The sequence below is a fragment of the Megalobrama amblycephala genome, linkage group LG4 (assembly GCF_018812025.1).
Source record: "Megalobrama amblycephala isolate DHTTF-2021 linkage group LG4, ASM1881202v1, whole genome shotgun sequence".
NCBI lineage: Eukaryota > Metazoa > Chordata > Actinopteri > Cypriniformes > Xenocyprididae > Megalobrama > Megalobrama amblycephala.
In genome coordinates this window covers 44,242,777-44,260,082 of record NC_063047.1, presented here as the reverse complement: position 1 = coordinate 44,260,082, position 17,306 = coordinate 44,242,777, and the positions used below count along the sequence as shown (strand labels likewise).

Here is a 17,306-nt window from a genome sequence, read left to right as displayed (position 1 = left end):
GTTGAGACTCTTGTTCTCAATATATATATATATATATATATATATATATATATATATATATATTTGTATTTGCTAATGCAGGTATGTTTATTGCTTTTCACTTCAGTACTTTCATTTCCAGTGTATATTTTGTGTTCACAGATTTTTATGTACTTATACAATAAACTGAAATATAGTCACAACTATAGCTGTCCTTGACTAAAGTTTTTTTTAGTCGACTAGTAGTTGTTCATTTAAGCTATTAGTCAACAAATCACATTTATATGAATAAGCCATAAATCATAATAATGAGCCTTTAATTGCCTAAATATAATCAGTGCTCAAACTCAAGCATGCAGCTTGCCACAGCGCACCAGCAAACATAATGATAATACGTGTGTCTTGTAAAAAAAAAAAAAAAAAACAGAAGGAGACTAAACATTTTAATAATTTTATTGATGATGTTTTCTGTGTCAAGATCTACATTATTTAGCCTGAGATGTTATATGAATATTGTCCCTGGAGCACAGGTTTTATCAGCTGGTGATTTTCAAAGCACATTTAAGAGTGCAACCATTATTAACAATAATGAAAAGATGAGTAAGATCATTATGTCACAATATGCATTTCAATTCACAAACTTGCAATTCAATTTGATAGGCTAGAAGTTATTTTTAAATTATTGTATATCAGGTGCAGTAGATGACAAATTTTCTCAAGAAAAAAACTAATGCTGTTACTACATTAATATTGTAGGATAAAATGAACTGAATTGTATACAAACTTATGTTACAATTAAGGACATTTTTTTTATAATAATAATGTAATAATAGGTCTAATAACTTTAAAATTATTTCTACTCCAATTCGTTTTTTGAAATATAAACATTTAAATAGAGGCTGTCACCTTGATTGATTGATTTATTTAAACATGCTGTCAAGAGAATTGGAGTGTTCTCTTCCAAAAAATTTGATAAAGATTTAAAAGATAAGAAAAGATATAATATAAAGTACAAAATTGTTGAACTTGGAAAATCTCTGGGGTCTATGAAGTTTTCATAAATGTGACACAAAAACACATGCTGTGGCTCGAGAGTATCACATCCTGTAAAGATGACAAATGTTGCATTATGTGTGTAGATGAACATGGGTTCTGGGGGACAGAAGCATTGTTGTGTGTAACTGATAATGAAGACAGATAGGAAATAAATGTCTAGCAATTAAAGGGGTGGTTCAGTGTTTTTTTTTCTAGGCTTGATTGTGTTTTGGGGGCACAGTTTAACATGTCTTAATGCTTCGTTTTTTTTTTTTTTGAAAACGCTGTATTTTTCATATATTTTTTTACTTTTATTCTATACCTCTGTTTCCACTGTCATATGAACGGCTCGTTTGACTTCCTGCTTTTATGAAGCCACTCCCTCCAAAATACGCAATGTGCTCAGTTTGATTAGCAGGTTGGTTGCTGGCCCAGTCTATCGTGATTCGCTGAAGCGTCTGGAAACGCCACGCCCCTTACCATCCATTGCTTCAGTCAAAATGTAAATAATAGCGTCTATATTGCTGTATCAAATTGAGCCGAATCAGACCCAGATGAAGAGGGTCAATCGCAATTGCGGCTTTTAAAGGACGTTTATCAATGGCATTTCATTTAGTATTTGTGTCAGAGTTTAGATATGCTGTCACTGCTGTTTGTTAGCTTTCAATATACAATTTTATCCTGATTAAAGCTTTACTGTAGCTGAATACATGACTGAGTAGTAGCATTTTTGTAAAAGTAGCATTTAATTTATAGCATGAACAACTGTTTGTCTATGAACATAGAAGTTTGTTGGTGTTTGTTGGAGAAGTATGCACTAGAATTTAGTTAACTGGTTAGTGAAGCAAAAACGAGTTGGTCTTTGTATATGACCTTGATACAACCAAAAATAGCAACAGAACTATACGTTTAAAAGACATGTACAAACAATAAAATGTACTTACAGCCTTAAAAAGCCTTAAAAGCCTTTGTGCAAATCCAGCATTGAACTTGTGTAGATTCTGGAAGCTTCTTCAGCGCCGCATCCAGTGTAGAAAATATCACTGATTATAATGGGTTCTATATCTTTTGACACGTCAAGTCGCTCGCGTCTGGTGTACACAACTCTTCTGCGCCACATGGCCTCACCCACTTTGTTGCGTGTTTCCGGGGGGGTGTTTTGCAGGGTTTATAATGTCACTAACGTGTTGTAGTCCAAACCGGTCGTTTTTGTAGGCAATAAACTGCCATAACTTCAAAAGACAATATCTCCGTTTGCTTCGAACTTTCAGCGCTGTAATTTTGCAGATACTGTTTATGCTCAAGCAGCAACATTACACACTAACTAAAGTTAAAAAAGTGAAATTGCATTGAACCACCCCTTTAAGAAATCCTAAGATGTACAATAAAAAATGTGTGTATTGCTAAAGCTATTAACGCAAAAAGGAAATGTATTTACAAAAAAGGTAATAGACACAAATAACATAGCAATTGACGCTTACATGTAATATGTTAACGCAAGTAGAAGCCACATGTGCATAAATATAGGGCTAATGTGTGTCAAAACTGAATATAAAAACAGCTGTTAAGTGTGTGTAGAAGAAGATCTGTTGAAGAGAGCATACAAGCAAGCGGAAGTCGGCGCCAGACCACAACCCTCAGAAGATCAAAGAAGACACCTGATTCTCTTAGAGAATAACATATACTGATTAGAGAAGAGGGTAAGCTTTAAAATGTAATTATTTATCTGGCCCATGGATCTTCCAGCTTAGCTGGCATAGAGTGTGTATTTAGCTTTTGCCTTTGCAAGAAATAATAAAATGAGAATGAGGACTGCCCTCAAACTCTGATAGTATTGTCTCAGTCTGTTTATTGTTGTAGAGTGAGAATCCGTTCGGGGTATCAGAAGTTGACTGTTAGAAAAAGATAAGATTTTTATAAAGACATGAGATTGTTTCCTAACCTGAATACTTGACAGTGTATCTGACTGAGGTCTGGAGTTGATTTCTGAGAGTAAGCTGACATCTCCACTCTCTGTTGTCATCTTCATTCAGGAGTGTTGTAGTCAGAGTGATGATACAGTGATCTGATGAGAATAATATCTGATATCTGGAGTCTGTCTTCAGATCAACACCAGCCTGATTCACCCACAACAGATGAAGTCCTTTAGAACGGACCAAATCATCACAGGAGAATCCAGAATAAAACTGACAGGAGAGAGTCACAGAGCGACCTGGACTGATCTCAGTCTGTGAGGATGATGATGATGATGATGATGATGATGGAGACACTGAAACTGAACACAAGACACAAATCACACCCAATTTCAACAGTTATTCTCTCTATCCAGTGCAAAACCTAGAAATGTACTGCCTAATTTTCAAAGTTATCAATACAGTTTCATGACGTAACTTTTTAAACAAACACATTTCAGTTTAAATTACACACAGTATTAAGTTGATGATATGATCAACATTATTTTCAACAGAACTCAGGTTTAACACTCATCCTCTCCTCCAGAACCTGAAACACATACTTCCCTGACGAGTTTGGAATTGTTGCTTCATCAATAGTTTTCTATTTTTAATGCTTTTTTTAAAGATATTTTTAAAATTTTATTTACCTCTAAATTACTAGATTTGTCAATAATTTAATTTAATAACATAATTTAAGCACATTCTTTCATTCTAATACAAAATAACTCGCTAAGAAAACTTGTTAAAGAAACTCAAAGTCTCACATTGGGTGTCTCTGCTGACCTCTTGTGGACGCGTCATCGCGTCCAGCGGCGAGCGCTCCTCTGATGGGTGTATGCGAGCTGCTGTGTGTTTGGGACGCGCTTCTCGGCGGGCTGCGGCTGCCGGGAAGGCGCGTTAAGAGAGGGGCCGCGTGCGGACGGTTCGGCGAGCGGTTCCTTTCTGTCCATTGATACGGCAGCTTCCATACTTTTCATTCCATTCTGATCTCCGCGTTTGAGATCGGTGAGGAATGGAAAAACCCCTAGCCATTCAGATTTGTATCTGAACCCAGACAGACGGGAGGAGGAGGAAGAGTGAGACGGGTGATCGATTGTAAACACTGTTGCGTTTGTAATCGATCTCCCAGCTATATAGGGTGATTTATAGCTACCCTCTCCTCTTCTTCTTCTTCCACCTCCTAGGGGTATATGTATATATAAACATATGTCATGCTCAGATGCTTCTTATGGTCAGACTGATGGCTGGCCCATAGTCATTGTTTCTATCAGCCCGCTGTTTCTGTTTGATAGTAAGAGGATCTTTAAGCTTAAAGAACCTTAGATTCCATCCTTTCATGTAAAAAGGAGCATTAGGAGTTTTTGGCTTTTGAGCCGCAGGAGGGTCTATATGTTATTCATTTAAAATAAGACCTTATTTCCTGTATAGCTTTCTGAGCATGTAGTCAGGAAAATTAGGGGGTTTTTGGCAAACTGAATTTGATAGCACTTGTCACTTCAGCTAATATGTAGATGTTTAGGTCGGCCTTAATCGGCCGCCTGACATTGTTTGCTTGTGAGCTTCACTTTCTTTCTCCTATTCATGAGATTTGGAGGTGAAGCCCAGGCTTCACTAGGTTTGTGGCCCTGTAAGAAGGCCCATAGCTTAGCGGCTAGGCTAGAGCTAGGTTATGTGTGTTATTTACATAACCCTATGTATACTATCCCTTGTCAGGTTGTATAGTTCCTAGTTCTGGCCTCCTCCCGAGGGAGTTGTTAGGCCGTATGCCATTATCCCCTTGCTTATGTAGGCGCAATTGTGAGATTAACAGCTAGGTCATAGACTGTTTTGACTCCCTGATGCTGTCTCTCAGGTGGTAGGCCCTTATCTTTGCGTAGATAAGTTATGCAGGTTTTTGCTAGGCCCTACTTCCTAGAACTTTCATGCTAAGGGAAATGAATTCCCCTGAGCCACTTGATATCTGTATTTATCAAGTTTGACTGGACGATGCTAGTTTTTAGCCTTTCGTCTTCTAGGCTTAGAACAGATTTGAGGATCTGTATGGGAATGTTTTTCCTTTTAAATAGCATGTATTTCAAAGTTTTATGTTACTTTGAGTTCTAGATTTTTGCCCTACATATATATATATATATATGTGAGCTTACGTATGCTGCCACAGGTTAGCACCTGTTCTCTTAATAGTAGGCCCCTTTCTGCTGTACAGCGGCCTCTATTTGAGAGGATGGTGACTACATATTCCCCAGTTAAGAGGTGTATTTGTGTCACTGAGTGCATCACCTGTTGGATTGCATACTCAGGGTAGTTAGAACCACTTTTTGAGGAAAGTTGGTATCTATTTAAGCTCCCTGGTGATCTTGTTAGCGGTTATATTGCATATAACTCGGATTGTAGGCTTTGTGATATTTAGCCTCCTTCTAGTTAGCAGTTGTTTTCTACAATGCTGATTAACTGATCATGGTTTGCTCACATATGTACACTGCCACAGGCCCTGCCATGTGTTTGTTTGAGTTAGGCCTTATAGCCTCCCTTAGACCACGTTGGCTTTGTTTGGTTCCCTTTAGTCACATGTTTAGGGTACATTGCCTGTTGGAATGTTTAGTTTGTATGTGAGCTTAATATGCTGCCACAGGTTGGCACCCGCTTATATATAGCAGGCCCTTTTTGAAAGAAAAGCGGCCACTATTTAAGTGTTCGGTGAACCCTTTCCCCGTGTTACCGAGTGCATCGCCTGTCGGATTGCATACTCAGGGTAGCTAGATCACTTTTTGAGAGAAGTTCGTATCTGTCAGCTCCCTTTCAGTTATCTGTTTATCAGCTATATTGCATATAACGGTGATTGTAGGCTGGATTGTTCAGCCTCCTTCTAGTTTGCAATAATTTCATATTGGCTGTTTAATGGATATCAGTTTGCTCACATACTGTTTTGATATTACACTGCTTCAGGCCCTGCAGCATGTTTGTTTGAGGTAGCAGGCTTAATTAGCCTCCCTTAGACCATGTTGGTTGTATTGGTTCCCCTTAGTCACAAGAACTTAGGGTACTTTGCCTGTTTGGAAAGTGTAGCCTAGCACAGGTAGCAGTTGGCTTCCCATAGTTAGTGGGTTAGAGCTGGTTCCCTGTAAGCTTGCACAGTAAAAAACGTTGGGTTATTTTATTAACCCAACCGTTGGGTTACACATATTGGGTCACTAGGTTGGGTTATTTACCAAAAATGTTGGGTCATTTTTAAAATCGTTGGTTATTTTTATTAATAACCCATCTGTTGGGTTAAATGCGGATCCCGTGACGGTTCGAATTTTAACGGTCCAGGGACAGTCAACGGAAAGAAGCTGCTGCAGCCTTATTATGAAGGTAAGCCATGTCGTTTTCGTATATAAAACTTTTATAACATTAGATATTGTGTAGTGAAACATTAACTTACGTACATTCTAAAACTGAATTTTATATTTTTACTAAGGTCTCAGCAATCACTATCCAATATTACGCATGTTTTACGGTCTTCGTGATAATCTTTAATAATATGACAACTAAATTTGAGCTTCAGACTTTAAAAAAGTACTTTTTTTGTACAGGTCTTTTAGAAATGCGGAACGAAAGTGCCGTTTGAGCCGAGCCGAGCCGCGCCGCGCCGCACGGACCGTTTATCAGCTCGGCCTACTCAGCGCGAGCTCGGTCCTCGATCCTCGATCATACGGTACTACAACAGAGCTGTTTGAATTCGCTAAAATCTAAGATATTGTAAGATGAAAAAGCGCAATATTCCCAACAGCTTCTATGCAAAACCTGGAAAAACGTTGTGCAACCAATGAACGATTAGTTCATGAGTATTTATTGATAAATAACCTACTGTTTATTAGATTTACTGTAGTAACACTAACTGCAAATCTGGTATTTGCAGAAATGTGGTATATTAATAATGCATGTTCTATATAGTAATGCATGTAATGTTAAATGTATTACAGGGGTATCTGAAGCATCTTTGTACTATTATTTCTTATGAAGCTAACGTTATGTTAGTTCTTGCATTTGTGTTGTGTTGTACTAAATGTGTTTATACTTGTGTTTTAGACAAATGGAATAATTTGTGAAGCAAAGACTACAACAACCTGCTATTTAATGGAAACATTTGAAGGTAAGCTATTTAAATAAGTGACAACTTTTTTAAAATACTGACAATATTTCATTTTTCTGTTTTATTGTAACACAGAGCAAGAAGTGGATGAAAGTTTTATACTGCTGGATGACCGTGGTTCTCAACTGGTCCTAGATTATCCCCAGCAATACACATTTTGGATGTCTTCCTTATCTGACACCCTTTTCCGGCCTTGGAGTCTCTCTGCTAACAAGCTGGTAAGTTAAATCAGGATTAGAGAGACAAAATGTCCAGTGCTAGGGCTACTACAGAACCAGGTTGTTTGGGAAACACGGGGGTACAGTTTATTACTCTTGTTTTGTTTTTTTCTCAGTTGTCTTCCTTCATTTTAATACATTATGTTTTAATTTAAACAGAATCCAAGTTGTTTAATGACTGACAACGATTTAGTATCAAAAGAATGCAAGAAGTCCTCACAGCCAAGCTAATGTGTTCATTAGACGTACAACACCTCAGCAAACTGCATGGATTTGATCCTTTGGAACAAAAACTATTGAAGAAATGGAATGCTGAGTTTAATGATGTTCAGAATAGTGAAGGGTTGTTTTATTTTGGGAAAAACTGTATTGACCATGTCATGCTTGTGAAATTTGTCCACACACACGTGGTATAAATATAATTTTTTTAAACTTGTCTTTCAAAGATGGTCATGGAGAAACTGCCTTCAAAACCCTTCCCGCTGTCCTGCCATCATCGCCATGTCTCACAGTTGGGAAAATGGTGCTGAAATGAAGCACAGCTTAACTGACAATCACCCTGTAAGTAAAAGCAACACTGCAAAATTAGCTATGATAAATTACACTGCTCTGTACATATTGATTCTGCTTGTTAATGTGTTAGTTTACCCAAAAATTAGAATTCTGTCATTAATTTCTCACCCTCATGTTGTTCCACAACTATAAGACCTTCACTCATCTTTGGAACGCAAATCAAAATCTTTTTAAAGATATTTAAAGAAATTTCTGTCCCTCCATTAAGAGTCCACGCAACTACAATTTTTAAGGCCCAGAAGGGTTATTTGAAATTATTTAAAAAATGAAAAGACACTTTAAACCTGAAATTAAAACCGCCAGTAGGTGGCAGCAAGTCCCTGCTAATGAGCAAGTCATTGAGATTCAACCGGATTCAACCGATTCATTCAAACGGCTGATCAATTCAGGAAGTGTTGCTCAGAGACGCAAAACAATTCTGTGGACTTTGTTTGGAACTATTTTCGTTGGCGAAATAAAGTGAAACAGGCGATTTAGTGTCTAAAATGAAAGTGCATTGATATTAAGTTATTGTTCATTAAACTGTACGCCGAATAAAATCAATATCACATTTGTAATTGTTGATATTTGGAGACAAATGGCGCTGTGTAATATTGGTTAACTATATTAAGTGATATAAATATAAAGGATATACTGGAGCATTTTTGCCCCTTACCTTGAATTCTAGGTCATTCTAAAGGCATTTTAATAGACTAAACCACGCGCAGTGAAAGTGTACACTCTAAATATGCACGCGCACTAGTCTAACCTAACTGTTACTAGACTACGTCACATATTGCATGCTTGCGCTCAATGAGTGTGTTTTTGTTTGGTTTTGTAAATTGAGGGACATACTTGATAATTTCAGATCGTTAAATCAACAATTGCGATATCATAGACATAGACGATATATATCGCATACCCTACAACACTGGCCCGATCAGACAAGTGACCGTTCCGTCTACTGTCCCGAGCGTCGTTCACACTGGCCCCGGGCCATCGGGCAGTCCTTATTGTCGAGCCCTGAAACTTCATCCACTGTTCCCTTAACGCTGTGCTCTTTGGGAAGCTGAAAAAGGCAGTCTTTCCATCACAGCCAAAAACACACTTCTTTGGTGACACTGTTGAAAAATCTTTTAGCTTCCGTAACCCGAACGAAATGCGTTGATGGGCGTGCTCTTGCTTATCAGAGAGAAGTGCCCATACAAGGAATTCTGTCCTTTATTATGTGATAAGGGATACGATAAAGGGCCATGCTCGAAAAAAACTATCCGAAACCAGAAATAGTGAATCCGTCATACATCCAATGCGTGTTTTGACATTTTGGGCATGTTGTGCATGAGAATACAACTCTTTAACAGTGTAAATAAGTCAGAATACATGAAACAGCATTAGACCCCCCTCCCCCCTTTATGTAAAATGTACAATTTGCGACTAACCCTTTAACAGCAGGTGTAATGCAGTGACTATATTTTAATTCAGTACAGCACTGCTTCAGTGTAACTTTTACATAATTTTACATTGCTTATGTTGTCACAGTGCATGCCAACTAAACTTTATTTATTCTTTGAAGGTTGGCACTAATATAATGCATTACCTGAGCAGTGAGACAAGCCAGGATCCACATGACTTGATGCCTTGAGGACAAAGAGAACTCCCAAGTTTTTTATGTATATATATATTTTTTTGGATCCACTTCAAATGTTGACTATTAAGAGGGGTTCCTTCAACACTGCTGCCTCCTTAAGAACTTTGATCATCATCATTAGGTCCAACATATTTGTGGTTTTATTACTTAAGGTATGTTTACAACACATCAATGCATACAATGTACAGTGCTGACCCACAAAATAGAACCGGAGTCCTATTCCATTATTCCTACCTGTGGCCGACCTCACTGTGGACCTCAAGCACCTGCTGTACGCGTGATATGTTTATTTATTGAAGGATTTAATGGTATGAATTTATGTGTACTCGTAGTTTTTCATTTAGTGTTCATTTTGTATTTGTGTGTTCTGTATATGTGCATATTTTATGTATGTTTTGAGTTTACATGGTTGCGAAGGTTTTAAATATAGGTTTTAATTGTGTACTGTTTGCAAATTTATAGGTTTTGAATTTAATATTTACTGTACACTTTTGTGTAGGTTTAAATACTGTAGTTCATTTTGAATTTTTGTGTTCTGTATACATATTTTATTTATGTTTTGAGTTTACTCTGTACATGTTTGTGTAGGTTTTGAATGTGTACTGTTTGTACAAATTTGCATAGGTTTTGAATTTAATATGTACACTTATATTTACATTAAATGGCTCCACAATATTTCATTTGTAATTTAAAATATATTTGTTAAAACATATTATTTTATACAAATAAACAATCTAGAAAACAAAGTGTATTTTATATATTAAAATAATGTCATGAATAAAAGTTAATAGTCATAGTTAGTAAATAACCCAACAAGTAACCCAACTATGGGTTAACATAGCACCTTCCCAACTGTGGGTTATTTTAACCAAACTCGCTTTTAACCCAACCATTGGGTTAAAAATAACCCACAGTTGGGAAGGTGCTATGTTAACCCATAGTTGGGTTACTTGTTGGGTTATTTTTAACCCAACATTTTTTAGTGAGTGTGTAATGTGTAAGTAGCCTATATTTTACTTTACACTACAGTAAACAATACTTTTGTCCTAATTTCTTCACTTGCAAAAGATAAACCCTTGAGCTCATATTTTGGAGAAAACACCAGATCACCAGCTAATGAAAAAGTGCACCAGCAGCACAGACTGCCTACTTAAATGAGTCACAGATTTCAGTCTGTGTGACAGGAGGCGTGTCTGTGGTCAACTGTGAACTCGTGAACTCGCTGTCGAAAAGAAGAGAGAGAAGGGGATACAAGTCTTGGTGGATACAGCAGAAGAGCATGGAACTGTTTAACATATTTTAGTAGAGAGATGTGTATTGAAAATTACATTTTGACAGCACTTAGACACCCAACCCCGCGCTCTGAGCAAACGCGCTCTTGAAAGGATTTTAAGCAACACGCTTTATAGTCAGTTGATTCAGAGATCATACCTTTAAGTGCAATATAATTAATATCCAACGGAGGGCGCCAGCGTCGTTTTTAAAGCTTGGCCTTTTGTACACTAGTTGCAATTTATTATTTGCACTTAACATCATTTTGCATTTTGTACCAATTAGAACAAACATGTGACCCAAAATACTAAGATTTAATGGTGCGTTCAGGTCCTCCTGGGAAGTTCGTATTTATGAGGTGGGAAGTCGTGTTCACGACTGTAGGTGCGTTCAAGTCACTTTCGTCGGAGTATGATGGCGGTGTGCCTTCTCTAAATTAACTACACAAAATAACAACACTTCTGCTTCTAGAAAATGTAGAGCAAAGAATGTGCATTGGTTGTATGTTGCTTTTTATGATTTTAATTAATTTATGAAGACATTGTAAACTTTATTGTAACATATTACATTTTTATATTATGATCGTATTTGCTGGCAATCAGCTTACTTCGTTGTAAATAGAAAAGCCTGACAATGTCACTGCTAAATACCTAAGTATTGTGGTATTTCGGGTATTTCACTATGCTTCTGACTGACACACCCCCAACTCGTATCGGGGCTTAAAGAAAATCCCGAGCTTCCCAATCGTATTTAATGTGTGTTCAGCTCGTAAATACGATTTTTTCCGACATGACTTGAAGGCACCATAAGATTTCATGATGTTGGCCCTTGAAAACAAGTCATGTACACTATGTTCCGGCGATGCATACGGTTTTGTTTTGGAACCAAGGCTCAGTCATGTGGGGTAGCAGCGCCTACATACTGCCTGACGCGCCTCGTAACAATCACGCTCTCACATGCGTCACTGCAGAACACCCATGAGAACATCAGCTTTGACACCTTAAACAGTTAAACTAAAAAAACATTGTGAAACTGAAACCACTGCAGGATGATGTGGCGAGCCCATACTGAGAAAAGGATTTCCTCTTAAAACAAGATGCTGTGTTCAGTCTTAGTGGGGCAAGGGTTTGGTAGTGACCCACTGTGAAGAGGTTTGTATTTGCAGACCTGTTCAAAAACAGAAAAATCGAAAATTTGTTGTCTAAAATAAATATTTGTAACAAAATGATTCATGTTTTCATGGTGCATGATAGCTGATTAATTGGGAAGTATGAAATCAGTACATCAACACGCGACTTGCGCGAATAAATCGCGCTATTCGCGCGTAGTTGGACGCTTGAACATTTTGAGTTTACTCGCTTCATTCGCGCGTGACATTCGCTTCATTCGCGCGTGAAAATCCCTTCACAACAGACGCGAATTCGCGTCATGAGAGGGGCTCTCCCGCTCCTTTATGTGTCCCAGACTCTCCCACTGCTTTCTGCTCACTTCCTCTGAATAAACACAACTTGTCAGTGGGGAAATAATTGTAAATTACAGCGAATAAGCTCAATTGGTCGTTTTTAGTTGGCTTGTAGTCTTAATATGTATATATATAGGCTATATATATAGCTCAAATTGAGTAAAATTGACCGTTTTTTACAACTTATCAGATTGTCCGACCTCCTCACTCACTTTCTTTCAAACACGATCCTTTTTATTTCTGTTTCTATAAATGTATGAAGATGTATAGCGACGATGATTTTGTCCTCCATTGTTGTTTCGAAATTCTGCCTCAGCTCGCTACGTTACGTCACTACTAGAGCAAGCTCCTGATTGGTTAACGCGGCGCGGAAATTCGCCAAAGTTCAGATTTTTCAACTTGCGCGAATCGCGTCATTCGCGCGAATCGCGTCATTCGCGCCGCTTCATTCGCGCGAATCGCGCCGCAGGATGTCAATTCGCGTCTTTGCATTGACTTAACATGTAAATCACTCGCGCTTACCGCTTCATTCGCGTCCGGTGTGAACGCACCATTACAATCAATAAAATCATGTGAATAAATATGAATGGAATTCCTTTAATTAACACTCTTCATCACTTCCCAATATTTCAAGGCCATGAAATGAGTTGAATTGTGATTTTAGCTGAACTGGGCTCAGACAGCACTGACCACTGAAACTGCCTATTGCTCAACAGAAAGTACAGAAAAAACACTAGTTTTGCATCATGTGATGGGCTTACCCTGCTAGACTTCACTCTTGATGAGGAACTATCAGAAATGCTTGCACAGATGGTGTAATAGCGAGTCATGGAACAGATCCATGCTTACATTACCATTACATTACTAAAAAGAAGCATTTTTCCTCATTACAATTATTGTAGTGTTGCATTAGCAACATAAGAAGCAGCTTTCAACAGGCCCACTTCACAGCAATGCTTCAAATCGGCTTTAACATGAAGATATAAAGATAAAGGAGCATTTATAACCATTAAACAGATGACTAGAACTAATAACAAAGCAATATCTGAAAATCTTAATGCAAACTTCATAGAGGAATTCATTACACAATTTGAGCTGTATAGCTGTATGTTAAAAAAAAAAACTTTATACTAAAAGATTGCTTATGATATTTCATATAATTGGGTTATATCAAATATGATATTTTATATTCATGCCATTGTTTACTTTTCGATTTACAAAATGTAGTTATGTCTATGAATCAGCAAGCTCCAAAATGATTGTGGGTGGATTTGCAACATTTACATCTTAAAGGATTAGTTCACTTTCAAATTAAATTTTCCTGATAATTTACTCACCCCCATGTCATCCAAGATGTTCATGTCTTTCTTTCTTCAGTCAAAAAGAACTGAAAAGTTCCAGGATTATTCTCCTTATAGTGGACTTCAATGGCCTCCAGTCAGTTTAAGGGCAAAATTACAGTTTCAGTGCAGCTTCAAAGAGCTTTAAATGATCCCAGACGAGGAATAAGAGTCTTATCTAGAGAAACGATCGCTCATTTTCTACAAAAATAACAATGTATATGCTTTATAAACACAAAATATCACCTTTAACATACTTCCGGTTTGAGCATTCTTCAAAAAGTTTACACTGTATGTCCTACGCCTTCCCTATTCCACTTACAGAACGGACGCGGTGCCAGTTTAGTTTTTTTCCATAAGTAGAATAGGGAAGGCATAGGACATACAGTGTAAGCGTTTTGAAGAATGCGGAAACCGGAAGTACGTTCAAGGTGATATTTAGTGTTATAAAGCATATACAGTTGTATTTTTTTAGAAAATTACCGATAAGATAAGACCTAGATGAGACTCTTATTCCTCGTCTGGTATCGTTTAAAGCTCTTTGAAGCTGCACTGAAACTGTAATTTTGACCTTCAACCGTTTGGAGGCCATTGAAGTCCACTATATGGAGAAAAATCCTGAAATGTTTCCATCAAAAACCTTCATTTCTTTTCGAATGAAGAAAAAAAGACATGAATATCTTGGATGGCATGGGGGTGAGTAAATTATCAGGAAATTTTATTTGAAAGTGAACTAATCCTTTAATGGCCAGCCTGTGGTCAGCTGTAAAAGATGCAGAAGCAGAACAAAGTATTTTGGTGATTTTGGCTTAATTTGTGACACTTGAGGAAGCAGCTTGACCTAATATAACATTTATATATCATAAATATAGCATATAGAAAATTAGTGCCCAGTTTACAAGTCAAATACTTGCTTAGTCAGCTTGATATTGATTGAAAACATACAATATTGCAGCAAATATTGACATTGTCCCTCTCAGACAGAAATTTGTAAACATTTAGATTTATAAATTGTGTACATCATATTTAAGGAGTGCTGGAGTGTGTTATTCTTACATGTACATCCAGCAGTTTGGAGGGTTTCCCTCAGTTGAAATCACGTTCCTGAGAAGACGTCCTCTTTGGTTAAAATCACGCAATATAACTGAAAGGGCACTTTACTATAATGATTAAATGGGCAGGGGCTCACTCATCTCAGTTCATCGCCATTTCACAAAGCTCCATAATAATCCATAAAGCTGACTGCACATTAATGAACATTACAGTTTTTCTCAGTCGCTTTGGTGCATTTCTCACATCACTATTTACATTTGCACAACAGTTAATGCAGTTTTCAAAACAATTAGTACAAACTGCAAAACCTAGTTGATAACCTGCATTCATGTCAATGAAAGTGTCAGTGTCATCAAGATGAAAAGTCCTGACACCATTGTTTATGAACAAGATAGTCAAATGGCTTTGTCATGTTTTCATTATGACAGTTTACTCTGTCAATGTTTTCCAATGCAAAAAAGTCAGATCTTGGTGACACTACCTGAAAATGCTCAAGACAGCACTATATACTATTTGCCCAGCCATTTGAAAAATACAGTAAAGTTACACATTACTGTATTTAGTGAGCTAACTGAGTACAAGACACTACTGTACACTACAATACACTAAATGTGTGATGCAGTAAAGCTGTATGTCTAAATGTAAAATGTACAGTGACAAGTTCTTGTCCCACTGCAAGCTTCATGTATGACACGATGACAGTAGTGCAGTGCAGATTGTTTAGTGCTGAATTACTGTCCATTTATACACACCTGTTCTCCCGACGAAATGTTTGAATAATTGAATTTACAGTGGTTCTTCCAACTTTTGGCTGCACCCTTCGACCATCCTCAGCCATTATGAGGCCGTGATTGACAACATGATCCACAATTGTAGCCCTGATTTCATCAGGGATCTATCTGTGTACTTGCCTCTTCTTCCTCTTCCCCTGTTTTGTCCCCTTCCCCTTCCTCCCCGCACCCTCACCCCTCTTCCACGAGGCTGACCTTCCATTTCTGGTTCATATATGCTTGTAAAGTGGGGGTTTATGGGATTCAGCTCTGACAGTGATTGTAGAGAAGTGGCTTATCATTGGTTGCAACTAATGCTTCACACACCCCTTCTCATCAGTGAAAGCTGAAAAATGTAAAAAAATGTGTAAAATTTGCTTGACAGATTTTGACAACTAGTTCAACATTTTTGTATGTAATGACTCAAGCAAGGAAATGAGGAGTATTAGTTTTATATGGAATGACTATTCAGCATTCACAAGTATAGTTAATTTTGACTGACATGACATAAGCAAATGATAATGTTATAAAACAGCAGAGAGTTGTATGAAAGCAATTGATGCATGTCCAAAAGCATTTGCAATTTGTTCAAAGGAATGATAAACTGCTACTATGATGTGCACAAATGACTAAATGTTGTGGAGGTTGAACTAACTGTTGTGCAAATGTAAACAGTGATGTGAGAAATGCACCAAAGTGACTGAGAAAAACTGTAAAGCTTGGCCTTTTGTACACTAGTTGCAATTTGTTGTTTGCACTTAACACCATTTTGCATTTTGTACCAATTAGAACAAACATGTGACCCAGAATACTAAGATTTAAGATTTCGTGATGTTGGCCCTTCCAGCGACAGGAAGGAGCTTTGATGCAGTAAATCCATAGGTACACTAAAGCAGATGCATACGGTTTTGTTTTGGAACCAAGGCTCAGTCATGTGGGGTAGCAGCGCCCGCGAAGCTACAATCCATGACATCAACACACTGCCTGACGCGCCTCGTAACAATCACATGCTCTCACATGCGTCGCTGCAGAACGCCCATGAGAACATCAGCTTTGACACCTTAAACAGTTAAACTAAAAAAGTTATGAAACTGAAACTGCTACAGGATGATGTGGCGAGCCCATACTGAGAAAAGGATTTCCTCTTAAAACAAGACGCTGTGTTCAGTCTTAGTGGGGCAAGGGTTTGGTAGTGACCCACTGCAAATTTTTTTTTTTTTATTTGCAGACCTGTTTAAAAACAGAAAATTTGAAAAATTGTACATCAACATAATCTTACAATCAATAAAATCATGTGAATAAATATGAATGGAATTCCTTTAATTAACACTCTTCATCACTTCCCAATATTTCAAGGCCATGAAATGAGTTGAATTGTGATTTTAGCTGAACTGGGCTCAGACAGCACTGACCACTGAAACTGCCTATTGCTCAACAGAAAGTACAGAAAAAACACTAGTTTTGCATCATGTGATGGGCTTACCCTGCTAGACTTCACTCTTGATGAGGAACTATCAGAAATGCTTGCACAGATGGTGTAATAGCGAGTCATGGAACAGATCCATGCTTACATTACCATTACATTACTAAAAAGAAGCATTTTTCCTCATTACAATTATTGTAGTGTTGCATTAGCAACATAAGAAGCAGCTTTCAACAGGCCCACTTCACAGCAATGCTTCAAATCGGCTTTAACATGAAGATACAAAGATAAAGGAGCATTTATAACCATTAAACAGATGACTAGAACTAATAACAAAGCAATATCTGAAAATCTTAATGCAAACTTCAAAGATTTCCAACATTTTCATTTTAAAGCATTAGTTCACTTTCAAATGAAAATTTCCTGATAATTTACTCACCCCCATGTCATCCAAGATGTTCATGTCT

The 17,306-nt window shown here is 37.5% G+C and overlaps 1 long non-coding RNA gene across 1 annotated transcript; it reads left to right on the top strand.

Moving 5' to 3' along the window:
* Positions 1 to 7,010: 7,010 nt before the first annotated feature.
* Positions 7,011 to 9,746, top strand: LOC125267665. Its single transcript, XR_007184704.1, has 4 exons — positions 7,011 to 7,101; positions 7,177 to 7,319; positions 7,766 to 7,880; positions 9,445 to 9,746. It is a non-coding gene; the product is annotated as an uncharacterized LOC125267665 (long non-coding RNA).
* The last annotated feature ends 7,560 nt before the right edge of the window (positions 9,747 to 17,306 follow it).